This window comes from Schistocerca piceifrons, chromosome 1 (genome assembly GCF_021461385.2).
Source record: "Schistocerca piceifrons isolate TAMUIC-IGC-003096 chromosome 1, iqSchPice1.1, whole genome shotgun sequence".
Classification (NCBI taxonomy): domain Eukaryota; kingdom Metazoa; phylum Arthropoda; class Insecta; order Orthoptera; family Acrididae; genus Schistocerca; species Schistocerca piceifrons.
In genome coordinates, this window is record NC_060138.1 from 634,723,031 (window position 1) to 634,750,750 (window position 27,720).

At 43.0% G+C, this 27,720-nt stretch overlaps 2 pseudogenes; both read right to left on the bottom strand.

The window, feature by feature from the left end:
* Positions 1-14,260: 14,260 nt before the first annotated feature.
* On the bottom strand, positions 14,261-14,378 carry LOC124725890 (annotated as a pseudogene).
* Positions 14,379-20,756: 6,378 nt separating this feature from the next.
* LOC124728886 lies at positions 20,757-20,874 on the bottom strand (annotated as a pseudogene).
* Between the last annotated feature and the right edge of the window lie 6,846 nt (positions 20,875-27,720).

Sequence of the window (27,720 nt, forward strand, 5' to 3'; positions counted from 1 at the left end):
GAACACTTCACTGGTGTATACTGATGAACTTCGGCATGTGGAAATGGTCACATGGCGAACTCTTCATTGTGTCAGTGTATCAGTGAACCTAAAAGTGTTCGTGGTATGAATATGAAGGCGGAAAAAAACAGCCATAGTGTTTACATCCAACAATAATTTTCAAACAAGCACACTCTGCGCTTCAGAATGCAAATGCGTTCTCGAAACAGCCTCCTAGGCTGTACTCAAGCCATTGCTCTGTAATATCCTTTCTTCAAGGAGTGCTGGTCCCGCAGGCTTTGCAGGAGCTTCTGTGAAGTTTTCAAGGTAGGAGAGAGAGAGAGTGACTGGCGGAAGCAGCGCTCTGAGGTCAACTCGTGAGTCGTTCCTGCATAGCTCAGCTTGCAGGATCCAAGCCGCGAAACATGACTCGGACGGCGATTGCAGTGTAGCAACGACCACAGAATGAGCTCCTGATCGTAGAAACGCGTAAGCATTCGGCGGTTGGCCCAGGAACCTCACTCGCACGAAAGTAGCTCTCCAGGGCCCGTGCGAAGTCCTAAGTACAGCCCTCGACGTGAAGATACATTCGGACTTTCTTCCGCGTAGAAAGAGGTCCGTGGTAACAGCGGCCTCTGCTGGAGCTTTGATCGCCGTCTGGCAGCGTGTCCGGAACACCGTTGTTCCCCTCTGCTGTATTTGGTCGCGGAGTTCCGGCAAGCCGTCGGCACACGGGCCGTGCTGTCGAACGTCAACGTTGGTACGTGGGCCCCAACGTCGTATACGCGATCACAAAGCACTCCAGCGGCAGTTGCGGGACGTTTCTAGTTCGTAAATCACACAGTTTACTAAACAGGCGCGCGTAAAATTCCCACGTTAGCTCTATTAAAACGCATATTTCCTCCATTGTCCACAAAAAGGAAATTATGATGTCCAATCAATATGGACACAAGCTTATAAAAGTTCCATTACAAACAGTGCGATACAAACTTGCAGTACTTCTCCACGTAAGATAAACATTATTTCATCATTCCCACAGTTTAGTAAAACCCCACGGTCAGTGTTACTTGATCACTGTTCCTACCCAGTGTCAGAATCTTTGCAACATGTGAATTACGAAGCGTAAAAGAAGAAGGAGCAAAATATCTTTATACAAGTAGCGCAAGCTGTCCTGTAGATTAAGTCAATCGAACAAATTCACCTCTCGAAAAAAGGCGAACTTATATTTGCATAACATCAATTATTATAGTATATACTTTATTAAACTGATAAGAAATTTTCAGAACCCAATAAAAACGTAAATGTTTAAAAAAATATAGAAAGTATCGGGACGCGAACCACCGCCCTAGTATTAATCCTTTACCAGCCCAGTGACGCTACTCACTCCGCTTTTTTATTTTTATTTTATTTTTATACAAATGGATAAAAGGAAAAACCAATAACACACTACTGATAACCAATCATAACATATTACCACTTGCTGAAAACTTTAATCGTAGATATGTTACTGACTGAAATTTAATTATAACAAATTGTACCAAGAACAGTGGGTTTCGAGCAGTGTGTCACTGCCTTCAAATAGCATACTCCCATAATACGCAAGCTACAATAATTCTTTTGCCACGAATATGTTTCTCATTATTTTATTGGAACGAATCACACAGTTAACAACGGGTTCTCCAGTGATTCTTAATTTGCTGGTGGTCAGAAACGGCATATAAATGTGTACGCTTGAAATGAATGCCAATATGGCGCGTCACAACTCTGTGATGAAGTGAGATGGCGTGCATGTGACGTAGGAGGCGTTGTGCCATCTCATTGGTCAACGCTCGGAATATCTGACATGCTAGATATTGCTCTGCACGTTCGGAAAGACTCCCGAACGTGCTATTCCACGCTATGACGTCAGAAACTCGGCACGCTCAACGCTCAACGTTCTGATGTACAGTCCATGTGCCGACGGCTAAAGGGCTGTGCTTATAGCCACGCGAATGACGTAAAAGTTGTGCGTGGTGCCGTCGGCGCCTGTTGTCTATGGCGCCACGGCACGAAGACATTTTTCGTACAGTCTTATGACGCTATAAATTTCTACTCCAAAATGTTTCGGCAATTACAAAGTCTAGATCAAAAAGTGGATTTATAGAGATACCGTCAGCTATGTCAAAAAGTTCCATGACTGTTAAAAAGAAACAAAAGGAGACTACTGTAGTATGCCACATAAGGGAGACAAAACAAAGAAAAAAAAATTAGGAGTAACTATCAGACAGAAGTAAGATATTATTAATAACTTCAAATCATTCTCTGCCACACTCACGCAACCCCCCCCCCCCCTTGATGGTTCACAGAAGAGAGAGTCTTTCATATCGAGCTAATCTTCCGTCATAGTTAGCTGAGGAATGTCGTTTTATTATCGAGTACATAGATTTTCCTAAGTTGACTCGAAAACGGGTATTACATTCATATGTGATTAAAGCTGATTTTGGGCTTAAAAGGCGTGACATGAAAAGAATAAAATGCGGTACACACGAAAAAATAATATTCCTACAGTTTATTTCGGAGCCGCAAATAACTGCCAAATGCACTGTGGAACGGGAAGTGGAGGATCGGAACTTAGGAGGGACGTGAACGTTACATTTTGAAACAAGCTTTTGGATTCGACGATTGTGAAACGACAGCGAGCCAGGTGCGGCATTTAAATGCCGAGCCGTGCAGCCGGGGGAGGTTATTGAGTTGTAAAAGCGGCTTTCACTCGCAACTGGGCAGGCGTCTAGAAACCGGATGGAAGGGCGTCGGGGGTGGCACTGTGGGGACGACAAATCCGCCCTTCAGCTATTCGGAAAGGGCTGCCAGCTGCCGTGCAGCTATACACCGCAGTAAGCGATAGTGTTTGCTGGAGTTACTGGGTACAAAAGCTTGTCTCAGTTAGGATTAGTTGGTCACTTTTAGAGAGACGTAAACTCTGAAGAAAAACAAAAGGTCTCTGGTTACAATAACAAATTACTCAGTGAGACACCTCATCCATATATCAGGGAAGACCTAAGACCAGTAGTCTGTGTAAGTTTGTATTAAATGCTTCCTAATCTATGAGAACAATCAGTGGAAACACAGAGTGACGCACGACATATGTCTTCCATAGCAGGCTTTGTCTGTAGAGTTCACATCCTTGAGAGCACGATTTTGCAAGCAAAATAATCTACATATACAAACCTATTGCTCATTGGCCTCTTTAAAAGTAAAGAATTCATGGAGACACTCCTGTGCAAAAATGTCTACCAGTGTCTTTTATTGAGTACAGCACACGTCAGCTTTGCTGAATCGAATATAATCGTGTTTATACAAGCCTCACAACATACTGTTCGTCCCTTGTTCGCTAGCGAGCAATTGAATTAGAGATAGCTGCAGAGTTCGAGAAAGAGCGGCCCATCGTGGTGACTAAAGGAATATTGCATCACGACAAGTGACTCTGTTATAATTAGAGCTAGAATTGGCCATAGGTGTGACAGCCGTGTATATAAAGGGGAAGACACGATATTCAGAAAAATAAACTCAGGGTGTTTTCGGTATTCACTTTAATGAACTATAAACATACGCTTTTATGTAAGCAAAATCCCATCGTGATGTACGTGGTCCACTCAAAATTGCGTGACATAAAATGGAATATCATGATCAGTAATGTACTGCAGAGTAGTTACTCGTTGATGCACATAGGTCTTACTTTGTCTTTTTCTGGCGTACGTTCATTGATTTCAACCTGCATGCCAATAAAAAATCTGCCAATGTCATGAATAGGAACTAATAACTATATCACCATCAACAACACAGTCCTGCAACAAGTTATTTTCACCTATTTTTGTAACGTAGTACAATATGATACCTTGTTAGAAAGTGATGTTCTACTGCAAAACTTTGTTGCACGTATTGTTAATCTCATATTATGTTCTTTTCAGTACGTTGTATTTTAGTTATGACGAAACATCTTATGATGTGCTGTTTTTTACCCACACGACAACTTGGCGTGAGGTCGAACGTAAAATGAACATGTTTTAAAATAAAAATATTTTTTAAGACATGAAGATCACAGCAGAGTCTGTCGAAAACGGTTGTCTTAAATAAAGAAATATTTATGCGATCTAGGCTCTTGAATGTTTTAAGCTTTATACATACAAAAAAATAGCACAACAGCCGAAATAACAGAAGCGAAATGGAAACAGTAACAGCTAAAATCGAATACGAAGTCATTTAAAAAAACTTGTAGAAGCTGTGTACTCATATTACAATAAATTACCAAAGGATTGGCGGAGAAGAGTTATGGTACGTGTGGGGTATACAAAGATGTCCGATGTGGGAAAAGAGGTGGAGAAAAGAGATGAACAGGTAAATAATTTTCGTAAGGCAGGGTGAGTGGATTCGGAAAGCAAGGCGAAGTATGTGACGTCCAAGGATTGAGAGGGATTGACAGAAAGTTTGTGGGGCAGATATCCAGGCGACATTTGTGTAAGAACGAATAGATCTGATGCAGTCTTTGTAGGTGAGGAAGATGGTGAACGGAAGCAGTTCTCGTGTTCTGACGGTTATGTTTTAGTAGATTTCGTGTTTGTGGGATTTCTGTTGGATGTTTAGTACGTGGGCTTGCCACGTTACTTTACTCAGAAATATGTTGCTGTCTAGGTTAAATCGATAGGATGATCAGAAAGGGTGATGGAAAAGTCATGAAAACGAACCTGTTGGTATTTCCTCCTGTGATATTAGTTTGGTTTTGGAGGGATTGATCTTGAGCAGCCGCTGTTTGCAACAGGATGTGAAATTATTGAGATGGATTTGCAGTGAGTGTTGAAATTTCTGTAAGGGATATTAAATGCTAGGAAGGTGGTGTCGTCGGAGTATTGGGGGAGATGGACAGAAAGTGGTGGCTTAGGCTTGTCAGCGGTGTAAAGGTTATATTAAGAGTGGAAAGAGTGCAGAGCCTTGGGGCACACATACAGTGGGCTAGAAGGTACGGAAATTGATAATGCTGATAATGACAAAAGATGGACGGATAGATAGAAAGGACCCAACTAGTTGGACATAGTTAACTGCAATTGCGTGCACTATCTGATAAAAGGTATCGGGACACAACTACGTAATGCGAAATGTGGTGAGAGGTGGAGTCGCCAGTATAGTAGAGTGTACCCGTCAGGAGAGCTCAAATTGGATGTCACCTGGAAACAAATCCATCAGGGATATTCCAGTCCATGTAAAGCTGCCGAAGTCGACTTAAGGCGATGTGACTGGCAAGTGGAAACGCAGATAAACCAAGACCAGGTGGATTTCACGTACTGACGGTAGGCGATCGTCGAGTACTCCGGTGGGTGGCTGTTAAGAATCGCACGAAATCAGTGGAAGGAATCACCCGTGAGTTACCAGCCGAGTAGCTAGTTCAATGACTGTGCGTACTGCGCTAAAAAGAATAGGGTACGATGGTCGGGCAACTCGTCATATGCCACACATTTCTGTAATCAGCATTAAAGCGACGCCATTGAACAGCGAATGACTGGAAACGAGTTTTTTGGAGTGATGAATCGATGGCAAATGCTTCCAGCCGGTTATCTGCCTTCATGTGTAGTGCCAACAGTGAATTGCAGCAGATGTGGTGTTTCCGCATTAGGGCGGTTTTTCGTGCTCACGGTATGGATCCTTCATTGCGCCAAGGAGACCTGTAAATGTAGAGTAATATGAACACATTTTTACAGCATTGTGCACTGCTTACACTGGAGGAACAGTTCGGCGTCGATAATTGTACAGCATGACAACGCCACAAAGCAGCAAGTATGAGCCAATGGTTTGTGGGTAATAACATTCCTGGAATGGACTGGTCTGCTCAGAGTCCCGACATGAACACCTGGAACGCATTTGGGATGAGTTAAAAAGTCGAATTCGCTCGAGACTCCCGCATTTGGCATCACTATTATCTCTCCAGAATGAGAATTTCACTCTGCAGCGGAGTGTGCGCTGATATGAAATTTCCTGGCACATTAAAACTGTGTGCCGGACCGAGACTCGAACTCGGGACCTTTGCCTTTCGCGGGCAAGTGCTCTACCAACTGAGCTACCCAAGCACCACTCACGCCCCGTCCTCACTGCTTTACTTCTGCCAGTACGTCTCCTACCTTCCAAACTTTACAGCTGTCCTGCGGCAGAAATATTGGCAGAAGTAAAGCTGTGAGGAGGGGGTGTGAGTCGTGCTTGGGTAGCTCAGTTGGTAGAGCACTTGTCCGCGAAAGGCAAAGGTCCCGAGTTCGAGTCTCGGTCCGGCACACAGTTTTAACCTGCCAGGAAGTTTCCCTATTATCAAAGGTTTCGGCCCTTGAAGAAGAATGGGCTGCCATTCCTCCACAGACATTCAGTTACCTCATGTGTCTCCAACAGAGTTCAAGCCATCATAAAAGCGAAGCGTCGACACAGCCAAGATTTATGTACACTAACGGGTGTCCGAATACTTTTGATCAGGTAGTGCATATCTGACAATGGGGCCTACTGTGTTTTAGGTAAAGTGGGATTCTGGAAGGTTTCCACTGGTCGGGTAGTGTAGAGCATAGTGTTGTGAAGGCTTGCAAGGGTTGCTAGGTGCCATTCTTTTAGATGTTTGTAGGTAACGCGGGTGGAGTGCGAAGCGGTCGGTCGTGTGTATACGGTAATAAGGAGGTTACTCGCCTCGCCTGAGTGCGCGCCTTCCCGCAATGTGGCGGGCGGGATGTGCCGCGCCTCGGCCTCTCCACGGGCACCTAAATAATGCATGTGGCGGGAGGCCCGGCGCATCTGCTGGAAATTGCCCGCAGAGCCCACCGGCTCTCGTGATGGCCGCCGAGGCCCACTCTGCCCGCCGCGCCGGACAGTTGCCGCTCCGCCTCGCCCGCTCCCAGTAAAGCCGCTGGCTAGCGGACCAGGACACCGCGCGCTCCGGGCGTAATACCCGCGACTTTCACGTCTCGAACGATACTGTTCTCACTCAAAAATATTCTTCGAATTCTACTGTTTGTTTGGACGTTTATTTATCCCTAGTTGTTACTTGCAGCTGCATTCGCATTTCAGTAGCTCTGTCATGTTGAGTGATGGTGAGTAAGTAAGCTGTGTGTATACACCAACGTCAGCTGCCCTCACATGTCTGTCTGTGCCATTAAATACAGCTAGTGATGTGCCATCCACCCCTACCCCTTCCCCTGCCGGGCTTCTCTATAGCTCCAATCAACAACGCGGTATCACGTGCAGTGTTGCTGCCGAGCTGTGCGTGCCTGGGCCATGGATAGGGGCGCAATTTATGCATCGTGCTACTGAAGTAACTATACTTCATACATTTGGACACTATGAAAGAAATTTAATAATTTTCTGACGTGGTTTTTGCTCACTGATGTACAGAAAGACTTTCCATCCTCTACTTCACACTCTTAAGAGTCGATGGATTTTTTATTAATTAATTAATTTATTTATTTACATTTGAGACATTCAGATTCCACCCGAAACTAATTAAACTGAGCGAACTTATCTTAACAACTACATATTCGAAAATTAAGTTCAGAGCTTTCTAAATAATTCTTGGTAAAAACTAGTATAAGGCAGGGAGACGGCCTATCACCACTTCTTTTTAGTTGTGCGCTTGAATACATAATCAGGGCATGGTACAAGCACAATCCAAAGAACATTAAATTTGGAACACAAAAAGATGACATAAAACTGAATTATTTAGGATTTGCTGATGACCTCGCTCTTCTCGCCAACAACACTGAAGAAACCAAACAACAAATACAATAATTACTGGAAATAGCCCAGAGTATTGACCTTCATATATCTTTTGAAGAAACAGAAACAATGCTAACAAAATCGCCACTGTCAAACAAAATTACAATTGGAGAACACGACATAAAAATTTTTGAAACGTTAAACATTTGGGAGAAATACTTACACACAATTTGTATGAGGAACCATCTTGGCAGAGTAGAACAAACAAACTTATTAGAACACACCATGTTACCAAGAACACATACAGCAAAAAGTGACTCTCGATGGCCACAAAACTGAAACACTACAAAACAGTCACAAAACCGGAAATAATTCGTTGCATTCATATAGGCTCTCCAGCTGGAACATCTCGTCATTTGGACACAATATTTCGGTGGTCCATCTGTCCGCCATCTTCAGATGAGTAGGCCGTCGCACTATCTCGCCGGAACTGAAATCAAGCACGCCGCGGCGACTTTTAAACACCGACCATGGGTCCACCGCGCGTGTGCGAAAATAACTGCCCTCTAGCGGCAGCACAACAGCGCACCGGTGGAGAGAGCTCGCCGAAAGGATAAATCAGCATCAAACACTATTGATAGTTTTTGAAGACCGAGACAAGGACCGTGTTTCTTAATGTCAAACAGAACAGGATTCCAACATTTACTTAAACGATACCCCTTATCTCTGTTCAGTTTTTATGTCCTGCCGTAAGACAATGTTCCGCCACCGCAGATATTTATGGCTGAAATAAACGCGTGTGGCGATGATGCTCCACGCAACGATCCTGGACCATAAACTTTGTCGCCATGTGTTGACGTCGACGTATTTTTTATTTAGTACTTTGAATAAATTCAAGGAGTGGCTATGGGAAGTCCATTATCCCCCATAGTCGCCAGTATGTTTATGGAAAATTTTGAGGACATGGCGCTGAAGACGGCGTTCTTAAAACCAACTTGTTTCTGGAGGTAAGTCGACGATACGTTTATGGTATGGCCACATGGGAGGGATGGTCTAGATCATTTTAACTGCCTGCAACCAAATGTTAAGTTCACGATATAACCTGAAAAGGACGGAAAACTTCCGTTTTTAGATGTCTTGGTCCACAGGAGGGATGATGAGATATTAGGACATAGTGATTATCGTAAGCCCACGTAAACGGACCGATATCTACAGGCATCAAGTTGTCGTCCATGGTACCAGCGCAACGGTGTCCTGCGTACACTGGTAAAAAGAGCTTACGCCATCCCAGCTGCACATAGTGTGACACAAGAACTGGAGCATCGAAAAGCTGTGATCCAGCAGAATGGCTATACTGACAATCAGATCCGTCGTGCTCTAGAGGTTGGATTCAGTGCGCCAGCCAAGACCAGAGACCCGTTCGGCTCAGTGGAGGATGATTTAGGTTTGGGAAAGCCCGGAGTGTACAAGATTCCCTGCCATTGTGGGAAACTGTATATTGGACAAACAATTCGTACGGTCCAGGATCGCTGCGTGGAGCTTCATCGCACACACGTTTATTTCTCCCAGAAAAATCTGCAGTGGCGCAACATTGTCTTACGGAAGGACATAAAATGTTGTACGGTGAGACATAAATGGTTGTCCCTGCGTTGCGGTATTGGGACTGTATGTTGAAAGACGCCATTGAATTCCGGCTATCTGACAATATTATAAACAGAGATAAGGGGTATGATCTAAGTAATTGTTGGAACCCTGTTCTGTTTGACATTATGAAACAATGGTCCTTGACTCGGTCTTCAAAAACAGTCAGTAGTATTTGATATCGGTTTATCATTTCCGCGAGCTTTCTCCACCGGTGCACTGTTGCGCCTGTCACGAGACGGCAGCTATTTTCGCGAACGCGCGGTGGACACACGGTCGATGTATAAAGGAGCTGCCGAGACGCGTTTGAATTCAGTTCCGGCGAGATAGTGCGACGGCCTACGCAACTGAAGATGGCGGCCAGGTGGACCGCCGAAATATTGTGTTCAAATGACGAGATGTTTCGGTTGGAGACCCGATATGAATACAACGAATTATTATGCCGGGAAAGTTTACGGAGCCACAGCTGCAAATAACATTTGGTAGCCAAATAGGGAAACTGTATTTAAAACAATTAACACTATAGCAATAGACGGAATACTCAAAATATAAAAAAGGATAGTCAGACAATGTATAAATAAAAAATAGTAAGCAGACGGAATTTGGAGAATAGCTTCAAACGGAACAGTTTATAAAGAAATAGAACCAGTGACAAGTACGATGAAAAACAAACGGATCTCTTTCATAGGCCACTTGATGAGGCCAACAGAAAATATAATTAACAGCAGAGAAATTGAGATGTTGTGGAATAGTAAGATGGGTATTAGATGGATCGTAGAGATCAAGGAGAACATGATAAAATTACAGATTACGATAGTGATTTTGAAAGGCATAACAGACACTCTCAAGACACTTCAGGTTCAAATGGTTCAAATGGCTCTGAGCACTATGGGACTTAACATCTGTGGTCATCAGTCCCCTAGAACTTAGAACTACGTAAACTTAACTAACCTAAGGACATCACACACATCCATGCCCGAGGCAGGATTCGAACCTGCGACCGTAGCAGTCGCGCGGTTCCGGACTGAGCGGATACTTCAGGACAAACATATAGCACTACCAATAAAAATGAAGAAACAGAGAATAAGAAGGATGATTTCGGATGAGGAGAGAAGGGCTCGATTTGAATCAATGAAAAAGTATTGGGCCAGCATAAAACAGAAGAAGCTAATTCATAATAATGCCTACAGTGGTCCAATGTAGGTCGCAAAATAAAATAAATAAATTTGCGTTTTCTAAAGTTTCTTACATTCTTTCTCAGAGTTCAAGCTGTCTCCATACCAAATTTCGTCGAAATAGGTTCAGCTGTATAGTCGTGAAAACATAACACACTGAGTTACTTTCACATTTAATAATATCGGTATGCAAAAACGGATTAAACACGTTTACTACTTTTTAACACTGTATTCATTAAGTTGAATCTTATTATATAGAATATATTAATAAATATAAGCATTTACACGTGTCAAGTTTCACTCTTGGAACGTAAACTCGTGCAGAAGCTGGAAGGAATGTGAAAGAAGACTCATTAGACCAATAACTTTCTCCCATCGCACAACAGTCCAGGGTTTGTGGCTGCATCAGCACGTTTTCTTGTTACGGGAATTTGCATCACTGATGCGTGGTTTTGAAATTCCTGTTCGCTCTGTACTTTCCTGCGTATGGAGCTCCCTTCGTGTTGTTTTAGTGCTGACAGGATTCGCGAGTGCGACATTCATCTCTGCAGTGACTTCGTCACGATCACTCAACACATACTTTCGTCCGCAGTGTGGCTTAATGGATGACGGTTTTCCGCTTTCTCTCACTGCATGCAGATTTTCGATACGGTTCCTCTTGCAGTACCAAACCTTTCGTCTATCTTGGGTACGGAAGCACCCGCCATATGAGCACCAACAATTACCCATGTTCGAAGTCACTTAGCTCCGACATAATGCATTCACGACTATACAGAACACGTTTCTGACCACGACTGGCAGTTGCAACGTGTTGAGAACATTGCATAGGTGGCATTCGTGGTCAAATAAAACAGCGTAACCTGCAGCTTGGCTAGCATCTTCATTTAAGTTCAAGCATGCATTTTCCGCGGTGTTTCCATATTTGTGAATAACCCGTGTGTATCAAGAAAAGCTTTTCCTGTGAAAAAGACGAGTTAAACAGCTAACAAAACCTCAAGTATTAGGAAATATTTTGTGGACTATTTGTCTGAAGTGTAGCCTTAAGTAAAAGTTAAACATGGACGATTAGTTCTACACAACAGAAGTAAATATAAGCTTTCGTAATGTGGTGGTACAGAATAACACTAAAGATTAGACAGGTGTATCGGATAATTAGTGAAGACGTATTCAACTGGATCGAATGGAAAAAAAACTTGACTAAGAGAGGGTATGAATGCTTCATACGGTAATTGACGGAAGAATAGAGAGTGAAAACTGTACATGGAGCCTCACGATTTGAGATAGAAGATAGGTGCAGGAGGATATGGGTTGCAACCACTTAAATCTAACAATAAAAACCACTGTATATATGAAGACAGTAACTGTCCTCGAAAGAACAGATACTATTGATTACCGTGCAGCTTTCTCTAGAATAAGTGATAAATAATTGAAACCTTCAATATCTATTAGGTACATTATACATGTAGAATTGTGGACAGTTGGGTATGTGGGTTTCACGGAAAGCGTGCAAGGGAGCCGGCACGGTAGCTCAGCGTGTTCGGTCAGAGGGTTAGCAGCCCTCTGTAATAAAAGAAACTGAGTTAACCGATCAACGACGAACTTAAACGTATGTCTTAGGACGTCCGCCCCGAGCATATGCAACGAACGAAAGCGAACAAAACACCGGCACGGTAGCTCAGCGAGTTCGGTCAGAGAACTGATTGGCCTATGTAATAAAAAAAAAGTTAATATAACGATCAACAAACGAACTTGACCGGATGTCATACGACGTCCGCAACGACCAAACACAACGATAAACAACGGGAAAAAAGATGGATAGAGCGTCTGCCATGTAAGCAGGAGATCCAGGCTTCGAGTGCCGGTCGGGGCACACATTTTCAGCTGTCCCCATTGAGTTATATCAACAACACCTGTCGGCAGCTGAGGGTTTCAATTAATTATCATTTAAAAACCACTGTAATCTATTGAATACTGAAACTATGCCTGTATAAGGTTTCCATAAGCACACATTCTTAACGTTCTTTAAGCCACCATTCCTTTTTATGTAGCTTCTAGTGGCAAGCATTTAAGATTAAAAATAATACGGGGTGTTCAAAAAGTCTCCCCGCAGTGCCATATTATTGTTAGCCGCGCGTACCATATGATTGTTCGCCTGCCTGGATTTTTCAACGAAACAGTAAACGTACAACGATACTGCAGTGATATTCTGTACCCATTCATAGAAGAACTTGTGTTAAGTGAAATACTGGACGGTTATTTTCAACAAGATGTTGCAACCGCGCATACAGCTCGTGTTTCTATGTCACTGCTTGCTGATGTTTTTGGTGATCACATAATTTCACAAGGACTCTGGCCTCCACAATCGCCTGGCCTAACACCACCTGACTTTTTCTTCTGGGGTGCAGCGAAAGTAACTCTATAAAAACCGTCCAAAATCCATCGCTGAATTGAAAATTGAAATATCCACTTTCACTGCTTCTGTTACAGAACAAATGTTACAGCTTGTGTTTGGAAACATGATTAGACGAATTGAATTGTGTATTCAACAACAAGGGGGACACTTTCAACATTTAATGTGAAAATTTGTAATCAAAAATGAATATTCAATAAATTAATAACTTGTATTTCACTGAGTTTCATTTCGGTATATTCACTGCGGCATACGGCACGCGCGGCTAACAATCATACGGCACTGCGGAGAGACGTTTTGAATACCCCGTATTACCAAATGAAGACAATTAGGTTAAACTACCAAAGACGGATGAAACAGATATACATATGTTTTATGTTACACTCAAATGAGGTGCTCCTTATTTACTTTTTCATCCCCGTAATGCGTGAAACGACAATGGTAACAGCTCTGCAAGCAACAGATATCTTTCCTCCTTAGAGAGCTCGGTGGCCAAAATCCCAACTATGGACGGGACGCATAGGATCACAAACTTTTGAGTTTAGCGTTCACGCAGAGTCCGCTTTGTGCTTTCTGTCAACGTCTTTTGCTTTACGACGGAAGAGGCGCTTATCCGATGTTATGCGACATTTTAATGCTGCCATTGTGACGTGCCGTCGTCACAAAAGAACAATGCGCCGGACTGTAGGTGCGGCTGATCCGGCTTTATTGAGTGCTTCGGGTGCGTGCCGAGCCCTGCGTAGGCGGAACAGCGGCAGCAGCAGCGGCTGGGCATGCGTCTCCGGAACTTCATAACCCCCCACCGAGAGGCATCGGGAGGGTGGGTTAGGCATCGTCCTTATTCGAACTCTACAGAGAAAAGGTACCCCCATCTCTGCGCAAACTAATAGCTGTCATCAGCAGATAAAATGAGTACCTTATTAACTGGATAGAGTCTACATTGCCTTCCGTCCTCCTGCTTACGCAGCTAATATCTAACAAACCGTTGGCTGCACAGCGCTATGACTCGGTGACGTTAAACATTTTCATCTTTGGTACATTGGTTTTTACAAACAACGGCTACCTCCCCGAAACGTTAAAATTACGAACATTATATTACAGCTCTCATCTTGAAAAATCCCTCTAAAAACTAAACTCCTCCCGAACAGGTCATGAAGGCCCAACGGTACCGACCGACCGCCGTGTCATCCTCAGCTCACTGGCGTCACTGGATGCGGATATGGAGGGCCATGTAGTCAGTACACCGATCTCCCGGCCATATGTCAGTTCCCGTGACCGGAGCCGCTACTTCTCAATCAAGTAGCTCCTCAGTTTGTCTCACAAGGGCTCAGTGCATCCCGCTCGCCAACAGCGCTCGGCAGACCGGATGGTCACCCATCCAAGTGCTAGCCCAGCCCGACAGCGCTTAACTTCGGTGATCTGACGGGAACCGGTGTTATCACTGCGGCAAGGCCTTTGGCGAAAAATCTCTCTATTTGCGTTAAAACGGTAAAAGTTACCATTAAAATGTTTCTAGTTAGAAGGTTATTCAAAACGAAGAATTCGACTTACCTGTAGTAGTAGTAATAGTAGTAGTAGTAGTAGTAGTAATAGCAGTTTTATAGAGCCGTGGATCACCTTTACCGGGATATTGGACATATCATGGGAGATACAATTTAAGAACAGGAAAAGTAACAATTTGATATAGACAGGCATTTACACACTTACAGCCCTGGTTTGATAAGGTTGAAACAAGTAGTCGGCTGTGGCGCTGCAGTAGGAACCATCCCAGTATTTTCCAGAAATAAGTTAAGGGAAACAACGCAAAATCGAAATGAGGGCGGCCGAATGGAGACTGGACCCTCCATCATTGCGAATAAGAGGCCAATCTGTTGAAATTAGTGCTACCGCACTCGGTTTTTCCCTAGAGGACACTACTGTTGTGCAACGAATTTATTGAATAATGTAGGACGCTAGTGTTCTGCTGTTCATTCATTTCAATCTACCAGCCGCTCCACGTACTACGTACACTATACGCACGCTATTTCATTATGTAACACTACGTACATTATCAGCTGACATCAGGATCATAGCAACAATACTTTTTTTCCTATAGCGACGATATTTTGTTCCCAATTTACTTACTGCAACTTCCGATTTGATAGACTGAAAAACTTAGTCAACGTCTCAGTGAATGAGATGTTGAGCTAAGAACGAAAATACTGTGTTACTTTTATTCGAGAGTTGGAACTTAAATAGTGGCATCTATTTATTCACACCCGATGCAAAAGAGTTACATGTTTGCACCTGTTACTGTCCTTCAGAGTAGTCACCAGCGTTGTGTAGAACCCGTTGCCAGCGATCTGGAAGGCCTAGTATACCGTTAGCAGAGTCTGTTCTGTTGATGACGCGAATGGGGCGGTCTATTGTCTGTCGAATCTCTGGAACAGTTCTGACGCGAATGTCACGAAGTGGTTCCTTCATCTTCGGAATCAAATCAAACTCACAAGGACTTAAGTCCGGGGAGTATGGTGCATGGTACAGCACGTCCCAGTCCCACCGACCGAACAGAGCAGCCGCAGCTTGCGCTGTATGCTGCCGCGCATTGTCGTGCAAAATGATGGGTGGGTTGCACAGAAAGTGTCGCCGCTTCTTTCGCAAAGCTGGTCGCAGGTGATGCTCCAAAAACGAACAGTAATACTGTGCATTGACGGTATGCCTTGGAGGGACGTAATGCGTTAGGATAACACTATCACAGTCGTACACGAAAATCACCGTAACTTTCACCATGCTGGGGCTCTGGAGCATCACCTGCGACCAGCTTTGCGAAAGAAGCGTCGACACTTTCTGTGCAACCCACCCATCATTTTGCACGACAATGCGCGGGTGCATACAGCGCAAGCTGTGGCTGTTCTGTTCGGTAGATGGGACTGGGACATACTGTACCATCCACCATACTCCCCAGACTTAAGTCCTTGTGACTTTGATTTGATTCTGAAGATGAAGGACCCCCTTCGTGGCATTCGCTTCAGAACTGTTCCAGAGATTCGACAGACAGTAGACCGCTCCATTCGCACCATCAACAGAACAGCCTCTGCTAACGGTATACTATGCCTTCCAGATCGCTGGCAACGGTTTCTACACAACGCTGGTGACTACTTTGAAGAACAGTAACAGGTGCAAACATGTAACTCTTTTGTATCGGTTGTGAATAAATAGCTGTCACTATTTAAGTTCCAACCCTCGTATACTCTTATGCTTTGAATTAAGGTTTTCAAGAAAAAAACAACATTGTTGAAAGTTATGTGAAATGATAGATATTTTATTATTATTATTATTATTATTATTATTATTATTTGCTTGTCATATTTAAAAAAAAAACAAATTTGTATTATTTAAACTGTGCTACAAAATTACATAAGTTCACGAGAAGCGCGAGGTAGGTTACGTCGAATTAGCACCGAATTTCACTAAAATTCTATCCAACATCATCGTGTATGTGTCACACAACGGGGAAATTCATCACACCTCCCGTTACCCACATCTCACCCCCAAATGGTTCAAATGGCTCTGAGCACTATTGGACTTAACTTCTAAGGTCATCAGTCCCATAGAACTTAGAACTATTTAAACCTAACTAACCAAAGGACATCACAAACATCCATGCCCGAGGCAGGATTCGAACCTGCGACCGTAGCGGTCGCGCGGTTCCAGACTGTAGCGCCTAGAAACGCTCGGCCACCCCGGCTGGCCCCTCACCCCCCCCCCCCCCCCCCGACACCTATTCGACAGAGGTTAGTAACGCAAAGAAATAATTCTGTTTCTAATGGGTCACCAAGGTAAACACTTTGGAGACACTGTTGCTAAGAATCAACGGGAAAAGGCCTGAGAAAGCATCATTAAGGGCATATAAAGCAATCCATTTCATTAGGCTGATCATTTTCAGGCATTTCGCAGTCGAAAACAAGTCTGCAGTGCGATATGCAACAGGACGACGTTCTTGACAACCCTTGACACTGCTGACACCCCCCACAGTACCATCAGACAATTCAGTCCTTCTCTAAGTTCATCACATAGCTACAATCCCATTGAACGCGACCTCATTCTTTTGGAGTGTAGTGTGATCGCAATTTTTGCTCTAGTATACAGGATAGAACCGCTAGGAACGATTCAAAATCATTGGACCAACTTTGAAAGTGATGCAAAGCAGAAACGAGGTTTACATTTTTTCATGCCTTGGTTCCCGCATTCTCCTGTGGTGTCCACGCAGGGGGGTGACATTATTACATGCGTGAAGAAAATGGTAAAGAGTCCCTGTAAAAGCGATTTATTGATCCTCGGTGCCACACCCACACATTTAATGGATTATTTAAAAATGTCTCTCTACAGTGACACCCATTCACGGATTCCTAGGTGCTGGCGGCGTAGGCAACCCTTTCGACACCCCTCAGATTTGGCATGTGGAAAGCAAGCACTAGTGCAAAAGCTTAACACCACTTAACTGAGGGGTTGTGGCACCAATACCATGGGAGGCTACGTTCGCTTTAAGTTGGTTAAAAGGTGCTATGAGGTTTCGGGTGGTAATGCATTGGATGGGTTTACGTATTGGGATATGAAGAGTGGGAGAGTCGGTTACAAGAGACACGTGTTTTAGGAAATGGGAAGCAGACTGGAGGATGAGCCGTGGCTGTTGAGAGGGGATAAAGATTAGGTTGAGAAAGGAAGAGGAATTCCTGATGTGAGAAAAGACAACTTGAAACCGGGTGCATAAATGTCTGGCCAGATTTCGTTGTCTGGGAGGGGAAGGCTGTTCTGTTGGGAAGTTATTATCGTCATTGTGTAGATGTACAGTCAGTGGGAAATATTGGTATTGGAATAGGTTCATAAATATGCTATGCTTGGGAAGTAACGTAGAAACGATTGGTACAGTGCAGCGTTTCCCAATACTACAAAACAGCGAATAGCAAGTGCTGACGGGCTGTTATGACATTGCGTGACACTCATTCTTCCTATAGATGCCCACTTGCCATTTGAGAGTTGCACGGATTGTAATCGCTGACTTCTATATAGTCTTTGGAGATTTCGCGGAATGAGTTTCTTCTAAATAGTTCTGGAATGGTTGTCGAGAACAGCGCAACAACCTTAAACAAAGTTTGAACTGATCATCAGTGAGCACTCGCCGATTCGGGTAGTCTACAACCTGACGAGAATGTGTGTTATAGGAACGGACGCGCAAGGAACCCATGGGGCCCCTAGAACGAGGATGGTTGTTCTTAACGATGTATTGTGATGATTCAGAAGTGTGACACCGTAAAGCTGGGTAGTTATTATCGTAGAAACAAGCAATTTCAATTGAAAATCCCAGCCAAAGTTGAGTAGCATATGGGAACACGAAGTCTTGCTATAATACGACCTGCTGGCATGCTGCATTAAACAATTCTTTCCACTCCAAGGAAGTAATGTCATATTATCTCTTGCTGGTAATCTCAGAACGCGGACTGTGATAGGTTCCACTGAGAACAGCTATTAGCGAAATTCAAACAGAACGGTCTATTACTGAAATTATTACACAATTCAGACATTTTAATTACACCCTCGGCTTTAGCAGCATCAAGCATACTACAATACGACCTCAAACGTCTCTGATTGAAACTTTACGACCATAAAAACGCGGCGCGAATAATAAACCCGAAATCACTGTAGCGAGTCCGGGCGATTAATGGCAGACTTGAGCCAGTTATGTACTGCTACCTTCGTTTGACAGTGGTAAACAGCATGAGACCCCAGCGCGAAGAACGCGGCACGAATATTTATACTGAATCCATTACTTCTAAAAATGAATTTAAATACACACACACACAGTTTGTACTGATCTGCAAATCTGCTAACAAGGGAACCTCCCCATCGCACCCCCCTCAGATTTAGTTATAAGTTGGCACAGTGGATAGGCCTAGAAATACTGAACACAGATCAGTCGAGAAAACAGGAAGAAGTTGTGTGGAACTATGAAAAAAATAAGCAAAATATGTTGTGAGGAAAACTATGCTCTTAAGAAGCTCTTAACATTATCGGACGTTTTTGGGTTCGGTCGTTAGTTGCTAGACACATTTTGTATAAAATATGGTTGAGAAACACAGGCTGCACGAGAACTCCGTTCGGGCTGCAACTTTACTTCCATATCATTAAAGTAGTACATGCAGAACGTCACGCACGACTAACGGGTAATTACAAGCTGTGGTCAACAGTTTACTTGTAGTCGGAGTAGCAGACTAAACAACATATCTTCGTAAGGCTACCTCTTCACTCGGGTGCTTACGAGAGCGAGAAAAAAAAGTGGAGGGGATTTACCTTAGAGAAACACCTTCATCTCTGTACCCGAATTTTCGGCCCGCCTCTGACGTAGCAGTCGCCCGACGTCGTCACCTGGAAACAGTCGGAATTTCGTCACATCCCTACCGAGCGAGGTGGCGCAATGGTTAGCACAATGGACGACGGTTCAAACTCGCGTCCAGTCACTCTGATTTAGGTTTTCCTTGATGTCCCTAAATCCCATCAGACAAATGCCGGGATGGTTCCTTCGAAAGGGCACGGCCGGTTTTCTTCTCCATCCTTCACTAATGCGATGGGAGCGACGACCTCGCTGTTTGGTTCCCTCACCGAAATCAACCAACCAACCTCACATCCCAGAATATTAAGCGGTCTGTTGAAGAGACAGCCTCAACGACGCACGGGCGCAGACTTAATGTTACGTATCATTCTCCAAGTATCTGATACAAATAGCAGATACCCGCAGCCCGATGCGAAATATAATTTCCTCCTAAAGGAATTTTTATGAATGCCTGTCGTTTTTTTACGAGTGTCGCATCCTTTGGTTTGTGACGTATGGAGGCCGAGGAAACTCTGTTATATTATGTACAAGCAAGGAACGCATTCCTTACAAAGTACACAAAGAAAACGTAGTATTAGCTGCAGGTGCCGCCTGTTTTTCGCCTTGCTGTGGTGGAGGCTTCCCTTGCTTAATGTTGTCGATGAACTAGCGGCGCCACAGGCAGTTTACCGCCCATCTGTTGGCCCATTACTTTCGGATCAGAGACTGCTCTGCTGCGACCTCAAAAAACAAACCGCCTCGTCACAGCTTTCTCCCTGCAATAACATCTCTGTTGGTTGTTAACGGTTCGTAAATGCGCCTGTGCGAATGCGGTCTTGACCATTATTTTCTGCACTAAAGCAGATAAATTTCTAGTTACTTTTAACGGGGAAGCTATACCAGTATTTTTACAATCACCCTACTAAAATTTTAGAATTCTTAGTGTTCTGCCCTCCTTATATATTAGTTTGGTGATTTCTAATACGAATTCGTGCCTTGCACTGAAGGAACGAGGAATAATAAGGTAGTAGTGGAGGGCTGTTATTTCCAATTCATAATACTTTAGCCCGCTGTCAGCCTAAAAATAGGCCGTAGTTGGTATAAGGCGCGATCAAAAAGTTTCCGTCTGAGGGCGTTGATGCAGCTTATAAGCAACGTCGTAGTGGTGTACAAGCACCGACATGTAGCCAAGGGATTAGTGTGGCATCGGTGTCTTACAGACGTGCGCGCGGTGAATTCGGAAACGTGAACCATGGCTACGATATTATCAAATGCGTCGAAATAAGATAAATCACTCCGTCTTTAGGCCACAAGTGACCCATCTGGTCCATCCGACCGCCGTGTCATCCTCAGAGGAGAATGCGGATAGGAGGTGCGTGTGGTCACCACATCGCTCTCACGGTCTTTACGATGGTTTTCTGTGACGGGAGCCGCTACTGTTCGTCGAGTAGCTCCTCAATTGGCATCACGAGGCTGACTGCACCCCGAAAAATGGCAACAGCGCATGGCGGCCCGGATGGTCACCCATCCAAGTGCCAGTCACACCCGACAGCGCTTAACTTCGGTGATCTGACTGGAACCGGTGTATCCACTGCGGCAAGGCCATTGCCTCCAAATAAGATAAATGCGCTGTTATTCTTTACTTGGCTCCCGAAGGACAAACATCGGTAGACATACAACCGAGAATGAAGAATCTCTACGGGGCGGTATGTCTGTCAAAAATAACCGTTGTGGGGAACGGCGGCAAGTTGTACTGCTACTTCGTGATCCCCATATCGCAAATGTAACGCACAAGTTACGTCAACTCAAGTTGGAGACCCTCGGGCATCCACTCTTCAGTCCTCATCTTTCCTCATCCTATAATCCTTCAGTCCCTTAAAAAATACCTTGAATGGTCGACGATTCTCGCTGGAGGAACAAGTGCAGCAGGACACGGTGTTTTATCCAATGTGTAATTCAAACTAGTGCGTCGGTGGGACAATTGACTCAGTGCGCAATGCGATTTTGCCAAATTGCCATACCAATTCTGGACTGTACGGCTTTCGAACGAAAACTTTTTGATCGCCCCTTACAGGTAGTGCAACAGTAAAGTGAAAGGACCAAATCGGTTAGCAATCAGAAATGCCATGCGGTCTGTTCTTCATTCCTTTTGTGCACTTTCAGTACATTATACTATAACTTCTGCCGTTTGTCACGGTCGTGGTCACGTCGGCCACCTCTGGTAGCTGGTTGCCAGCCACCGAGTTAAAACAAGCCAGGCAAATGCTCAAATGATCCCACGAGTGGTGCGCTACTCCTTAGCCTCTAGAGACCATCAGCCAGACCCAGAAAATTTATTTAAGCAGTCGGTCTTAATTCTGTTGATTGGCTACGTTGCTGATAATATATTCATGAATAATGATTCTAAGATGCTTATGCATTGTTGTAGCCTATATATCAAATATGATGCATCCTATTGTCAACGAAACAAAAGGACGCACCACAAAAGTAAATGTTACCTTCTTGTAGTTTGTTTTCGTGATGGAGACATCTGTTTACGTTGAAAAGTGCACAATATCTTCGAACGTCGTATCGTTGTTATTCATTATGGTACACAACGTTAATACCCAGTCTAAACTGTCAAAATTATACAAAGTTAGATAAATAATTTGAAAATACAAAGTAATACTTTAAAGACGAATGAACTTTCTTTGGAAATTCTTTCTGAAATCGGTTCAAATAAAGCCGTACACTGAGAACAGCACTCACTTGTCATTCTTCAACAGCCCACTTCGCTTGACGTGATTGTGCTCTTTTCTACTAAATATTTCTCACAAAAACAAAGCACATTTATATATTTTATCACCTTTCCCTTCTTCAGTTTCTGGATCTACTATGATATTGTTTCCTTTTTAGACTTTCATTGTACCTACGAATCAACAGAGGAAAATGGTATCGACAGCATGTTTCCTCTTACTGAAAAGACATACCTTATCAAATGTGCTAAAACTAAGAAAACAAATCATGCGAAACTATAATCGGTGTCCACTTCACTTTATATGGTAGAAATGGAATTAAATAGCTCATAACTACAATTTAAGTCTTTTTTGGAAGGCAATAAAGCTAAATCAGTAATACCAATCTCTCTTTCGTCGAGCCGCGCTAGACAGCTCGGTTCGCGATAGTCACTGATTGCTCCTGACACCGACCGGGTGTTTTGAGACCAACACTGAATGGTGTATTTGTTCACCAGAGAGTGTGGAATAAGAAACTATCGAAATTCGCACGAAACATAGTGTACATTGGGAACGCACGTAAATAGAATGGACGTATAATGTATGAAACAAAGGGTTACCACAGGTTAAGTGGTTGAGTCCACACGTTCGCCTCACGAAATGGTGAAGTCGCGGCATCCGACGGGCCAAAGGAACACGGCTGCAGCGCTTAGGCGATACAGAGCCTCGAAGAGTAATCTAAAGTGGTGTGGAGGGAGGGCGGGGGTACTAAAATGAATTATGCACGAATTAGAGCAGATAGGGTGCGTGCAACAGTTTGTCTGTAAGAATAGTACTGTACTTTAGTATCAGTAGGCCTCTTCATATTGGATCAGTTTCTACCGATGTACCTCTGACCTATATACTTGTGTAAATATTGTTCTACCTCCAGTAAAAGTAAATTTTTCTTCTTTAACACTCTAATGTGTTTTGGTGAAGTTTCACCACCGTCAAGGTGTTAATTTGTTCCTGTGAAATAAAATGTAACAATTTTGTACGGTTATGTATACAGTTCTGGGACAATGTTGTTCTTATCCATAACATTAACAAAATATATACAGTAGTATCACATAATGATGTTTGTGTGTCTGTCTGTCGCTTACAGTGCAGCTGATATTTTGAAAACATTTCTCATCCGCAATTAAACACGATTTCTCAGTACTATATTACATACAGGGATCATTCTACAAAAGATAAGAGTTTTTTAAATAATCTGTTTCGAGAACGGAATACAATACTTACTTAGTTGTCAACGTAAGCTCTCTATACTCTCTATAGTTCTATGCATTTATGCCAGAAGTGGCCAAACTTTTCAATTCCATGTGTAAATAATTCTTGGGGGCCCATGCGCAACCAGTTATGCATTGCTGCTTGGACTTCATCACCAACGAACCTTCAGCCACCAACAGCTTATCTCACTCGGTTCAAAATTTGATAATCTGAAGGTGCCATACACTGGGAATATTGAACATCATTACGTCACGAAGAATGGTGCACTGATCCGACAATAATGTCCATCACTGCTGCAATATCACTCGCCATAATACGTCTATTTTCCCGTATCAACTCATCAACTCTCGCAGTGCTGTTCTACGTGGCTGTACAGACAGAGCAGACTTGGGCTTAGCCAATCTTCAACTCTTCTAACACCCCATTTGAACTTATCTTCCCCCTCATACACTTGTGTTCGAATGGAACAACTAGTACTTGGATGCTACCAAAAAACAACAAGGAAGCAAATTTTTCCGGTTATTTATTGAGTGGACTTCATATGCTTAACAAAATATTGGACCTAAAATGAAACTATCATTTTTTTTCTACGCTTTGATAATGTTAAATTGTAGTCCTGCCATTTTCTTACATTCTACTGTCAATACTGATTTGTTATTTATTCTTGAACTATCGTTTGTTGGGTCAATGTAATCGGTTTCAAAAATATTAGGAGCATCTTTAGTCTGTGACGGGCTTTGTAAATTAGTCAGTGGAGGAGGGGCTGTGTATGTAATTTGTATGTACTTAGTTTTTGTTGCTTGCACTTTTTAATGTCTCTATTTAAACTGTAATTTGACCTGGCCCACACTGTATCGTGATGTTTTAATAGTCATGTGTTCAGTCATCTTGTTTTACGTGCCCTTAACGGGACTTTCAGATTTCGAACTTTGTAATGACAGCAGGCTCTGAGGGTCGGTCTCTCTCTCTCACACTCTCTCTCTCGTGTGTGTGTGTGTGTGTGTGTTTGTGCGTGTGTGTCTGTCTGTCTGTCTGTCTGTGTGCTTCTGTTTGTTAGGTATTTTGATCTTCTGGTAGTTTTAATTATATAATTATACATTTGAAAGCAAAAACGTGGCCAGTGTGAATCTCTTGTTGTTGATACTACCTCACAACACGCTCTGTCTGTCGTAATTGCAACATCAACCATGCATGTGACTGAAGTGAGTTTTATGCAACAGACTAGGTACGCGACAAATGGTTAGAATTACAGGATTGCTGAAGTGCTCTGAAATTGAGAATATTTTATGTCTGTGACGGATGGGCTACAAGTCGGGCGTCATGTCAGGTCACCCCAGGCGCCTAAAACGACGTATGCCAATGACTTGAGTGACATATCTTCGAAGAAGTGGCTACGCCCAAAAGTAAAGTCATGATCAGTTAAATGGATAAAATATGTCAGAGGAAAGGGGTAGTACACTTCTCATGTTTGACTTGCAAGTTACCGCACGCACCTTCACTTAATCGAGAAAATCGTTACAGTTATTGAAGTTACGAAAAGATGATGGCTTAATGGTGGAAATGGAGGCACCCTGTTTGGGCAGTTTGGGCCACCTTCCTTGGGAGACAAAGGAGGGGTTTTTGAACGGCTGTTACGATCGATTTGCCAGCTGATGTGGAAGCAAAACACCGTATTTCAGAGTGAAGACGAAAGACTAAAGTGTAGGCTCTAACTTACCCATTTTGGCAGTAAAAAGTAATACGTTTCTACACTGATCAGTAGTGTCACTGAGATACTTACTATGTTATTGGTAGTCCTAATGTTTGCTGGTCAGACTGACTTTAATATTTGAAAGCAGCAGCACCATTACAACTAATACTGTCAATCAGAGGAATCAGAAAACAAACCTAATCGTGTAAAACAAAACGTTCGATGTGATCTTGTTCAGCACACATTTCCTGATTCCACTCAGTGCTGTGAAATACACAGTCATCAATATTTATATGTTTCAGATCTGTATTTTAGTTTTGGTAAGGGCGTTAATGTGGTCGTGGAGATTTTGGCTTTTGGTTCGGAATTACAGGATTGTGAACAGTATGACAGTGGAGGATAGAAAATGTTAATTATCATAGGCCCTGAATATACAGATTATGTAAGCAAACACTTCTGTACACTTTTCTTGTGACAAGTCAAATGTAAAAAGGCTAAAGTAATGTACAATGAACAAACTGAAAAGGAAGTGGTACAGATTAATAATGAAGTGATAAAACTACTTGATGAGTTAGAAAGTAAGTAAAAGAAACCTGGATGCATATCGCTGAAGATGGTAATGTATCGAAAAATGTAGAGGATTTACTTGTCTAGTAGTTAATACCAAATAGCTGACGATGACCGGCATATAACTAACCATACAGATTACGAATATATAAATAATAAATTCAGTCGCTCTACATTATTAAGACAAAAAGTGCACCGGAAATCTTGTTAACTAAGAAATTAGCTAAGTTCATAGGTCCACATGCCTGAATTGTGAAAAGTGGGATTCAATACGGTGAGAGTATCAGCTATGTTAGACAACGACTGTTTCATAGAACCGAGTGAGTTGGTGCAATGCCAACGCACCGGACTCCCATTCAGTGGAACTCCTGTTCAAATCCCCGTTCAGTGATCTAGATTCAGATTTCCCTTTATTTCTCTAAATCGCGTGTGGCAAATGTTGGGATGGTTCCTTTCAAAAGGACACAGCCGATTTCCTTCCCCATACGTCCGTTACTCGTGTCTTTGCTCCGTCTCTAATAACACTGCCATCGACTGGACGTTAAACATTGAGCTTCCTTCCTTCCTTCTCGTTTGACCCAGAGTCTATCTGTAACATTAGCAACGTAGAACTGTAATAAGTTCCCAAGACTGCTGAGACTAGTATCGCAACTAGGAAACGAGTAAGAAAGCGTTACCTGTACAAACAGCTGTCGCGGAAGTAAGCACCTATTACGTCTAAGCTGCTCATGGATAAACTCTTACCTTTTACTTTCTGATTCAGTCGTAGTTACCTCCTTTTTAGGAAATACCTACCGTTTTTATCGAAGCATTGAATGTGAAATGCTTGTATCGAAGGACACAACACTTGCAGGTAAAATTTATCTCCACCCGTTACGTGATATACCGTACAGAAAAAAATAATTCCGATACGCCGAGAGCCATTTTCTTTCTTTTGAGCTATATAAAGTCGCATTAGTAGATCGTTCGTTACTTGCACGTTCCTTGGTTCACAACCGTCAGTTTTACAGTTAAAGTTTAGTTTATTGCCGAAAAATTTACGTGATTTCTTACATGAATTTTAAGTGGAGAAAGATTTTTTGTGGCTGAATACCGAACTCCTTTCTGTCTCACACTGAAGTTTAGTGAAAGACGTTGTTAACCATTTCTGTTTGTACCGTTATATCCACGAAAGTTATTGTTGTTTACCCCAGAAGACATAATGAGAGAGTAAAGTGTACTGTGAGGCTGTTCAAAGAGCTGCCAACAAGCAGTTCTAGAGTGGACACAACGTATTATCCTTACTACACGCTTCCGTATGTAAACACTTATTTCCTCAATAACGAGTTGCACCAGAATATGATTCCATAAGACATTAATGAACGCGTATAGGAAAAGTAAGTCAACTCTTCACATTTTCATATCTGATATCTCATATTCGTAGCGTAAAACTTACAGAGCTTAGACTTTTAACATGGTAACAGTAGATATTTCCTTCTATAGGTAAATCACACTACAACAATGTATGGATTACACCTCAGGCACATTTATGACAAATAATTAACGATGATAATGAGCTACATGGGCTAATTTATAGCAGTCAAATGAGCAAATTAATCCAGAAGGGAAATAATATAATCAACGCAGGTATCACGTCACGCGAGAGCTGAAGCGGAAAATGGAGCTGATCGTCATGCTATGAGCTATATGTAATGATTTGTAGTGTCACCACATCCTAGTAGGTATGAGTGACTAATACAGCAATTTAGCATACTGACAGAGGGAAAGATCGTTTGTGTGACACAGACCACCCGCGTGCAGGCGCATGTTGATATAAGTAAAAATGGTTCAAATGGCTCTGAACACTATGGGACTTAACATCTGTGGTCATCAGTCCCCTAGAACTTAGAACTACTTAAACCTAACTAACATCACACACATCCATGCCCGAAGCAGGATTCGAACCTGCGACCGCAGCAGTCGCGCGGTTCCAGACTGAGCGCCTAGAACCCCTCGGTCACCGTGGCCGGCAAATATAAGTAAGTGGATGCCAGTACTTTCTCCGATAGCACCATGTATTTGATACATTCGCATTGGACTTAACACCGTAATCTTCCATTACGACGGATGTAAGTTTGTCGAAGGGACCCCGCACGATATGTCCATAGCAGAGATCGCATAACGGCATCGTGTTTTGTAATGCCTTATTGCTGGACAATGTTGCATGTGAGATGTGC